Source organism: Theobroma umbraticum, unplaced genomic scaffold (genome assembly GCF_002168275.2).
Source record: "Theobroma umbraticum cultivar Fairchild unplaced genomic scaffold, ASM216827v3 scaffold_55.0, whole genome shotgun sequence".
Taxonomy (NCBI): Eukaryota; Viridiplantae; Streptophyta; class Magnoliopsida; order Malvales; family Malvaceae; genus Theobroma; species Theobroma umbraticum.
The window spans coordinates 213,542-215,938 of record NW_018397270.1 but is presented as its reverse complement, the minus strand read 5'-3'; positions in this window follow the sequence as shown (position 1 = coordinate 215,938).

The window sequence follows — 2,397 nt, the reverse complement described above, 5'->3', positions numbered from 1 at the left end:
TGGTACTAATGTCTATCACTTCATATTTCTATGAGTCAAAACATACTTTAAAGCCTTTATCACATAGTTGACTGATACTTAATAAATTGTGCTTTAAACCTTTAACAAGTAACACATGGCTAATTTGAACTTGAGAATTCTTACCAATGGTTCCTATACCATGAATTCTACCTTTTGACTCATCTCCAAATGATACAATACCACCTTTTTTCTTGTCTAGTTGAGCAAATAACTTTTTGTTTCCAGTCATGTGTCTTGAGTAGCCACTATCCATGTACCATGGCTGCTTCTCCTCCAGTTGAGCTCTTGAACATATGTCTTTTCAATTAGGATCAACCTATAAGATAGATTTTCAGTTTTTCTTAATAGGTACCTATACCTTTATGGGATCTTTTTGGAGCCCAAATCTTTTTTATTTTCTGCTTGCTTCTGTTTCTATAACAGTGATAAGATATGTGACCAAGTTTATCACAAATACAACACCTAGGAGAAACATTAACAGAACTTTTCTTGAAATATGTGTTTCTTCTTGATGTTTCATTTTTTACATTCTTAAGAGCAGTATTTTCATCAATGACTTTTTGCAAAGCTACAGTCTTATTTTCCCATTTCAGTTTCAGAATTTCATAATCTATTTTTGAGTGTTCAAGTTTAGTTTGAAGTAAGTTTCTTTGTTCAAAAATAGAACAAAAATCATGATTTATCTTTTCTAAATCATTCTCAAGAGATAAGGTCTTTCTTTTCAAAGCCTTGTATTTTTATGCAAGTTTTTCAAACTCATCTCAAGGACATTCATATTCATCTTGAAGTTCATCCATAGAAATGTCACAAGAAACAGAACATACCTCAAATTCATCATCTCTTGCCATCAGACATAAACTTGTTCTTTGCTCCACTTTCTCTTCTTCAGCATTTGAGCTTGAAACATCACTATCTGACCAAGTTGTAGCCACCATTGCTTTTTTCGATTTTCTATTTTTCTTGGGAGTTTCTTCCTTCATCAAGGGGCATTTTGATCTGAAGTATCCAGGCTTCTTGTATTTAAAGCATATAAGCTCTTCCTTCTTGTTGGACTCATTCTTATTTCTGGTTCTCCGTAAAGAACTTTAATCTCTTCTGTACCCTTTCTTTGCTAATCTCCTGTCTCTTTGTCCCATAAGTTTTCTAAACCTTCTAGCTACCATGGCCAATTCTTCATCATCATCGCAGGATAAATTTTCCAATTCTTCTTCTATAATGCTTGCTTTTAAGACAACGCTTTTCTTCTTTTCCTTTTTTTCTCCCTTGTCTTCTTCTTCTTCTTTAAGTTCCAGCTCATGAGTAAGAAGAGACCCACAAATTTCATCAAGAGTGATGACATTTAAGTCCTTGGCTTCACGCATAGTAGTTACTTTTGGCTTTCAATTTTTTGGTTGGCTTCTAAGTAGTCTTTTGACAATTTCATGTTCAAGGATTGGTTTGCCTAGCTGACTAAGTTTATTAGTGATGCTTGTTAACCTATCAAGCATGCTGGTGATATCTTCACCAGGTTCCATCCTAAACATCTCATAGTTATGAGTTAAAAGAGCTATTTTGGACTCCTTAACTTGAGAAGTCCCTTCACGGATAATCCTAAGTTTGTCCCACACTTGTTTAGCTATTGTACAGCTTAACACTTTTTTAAACTTAGTGAGGGTTAGTGCACAATGTAATGTGTTTATTGCCTTAAAGTTTGTCTGAACCTTTTTGGTTTCAGCTTCAGTCTATTTAGCCCATGGCTTAGGAATCATTTCATTTGTCACTGCATTTATGGTTGAGGGTATGAGGGGTCCATTAGTGATGACATTCAACATTTCATAGTCTATTGCCCTTATGTAGATAGACATTCTAGTGTTCCAATAGGGGTAGTTCGATCCATCAAACAAAGGTGATCTGTTTGTGGGTTGTCCCTTAGCAATTATAGATTTTTAAAGAACCATTTGGATCTCTCTTAGGATGTTAAGTCATAAGAATGAGGGATCTAGCCCTAATACCACTTGTTGGTCCCAAATAGATGTGTTAAGGGGGGTGAATAGCACTTTTTGGCTCTTACTATATTTGACCTTTAATTGGGGGCAAGTTAAAGCTTAATGATAAGAAATTAAATGCAAGATGAAAGAACAATCTAATCAAAGAATGAAATGAAAAATAAAACAAGGAAGACAATACACAAAACCACTACCTTGATTATTTAACTAAGGATTTTTCAAACCAAATCACTATAAACGGTGAAATTCTTAAGCTTCCACGAAGCTTTTACAATGGTTTTTCATAGGCTCAGCCACAACCTTCAACAATGGTTTTTCCCGAGATTAACCAAAATCCAAAACTAACTTTTCTAGGTTGAGTTAGAACCTATACTCAATCAAGCTAACCCAA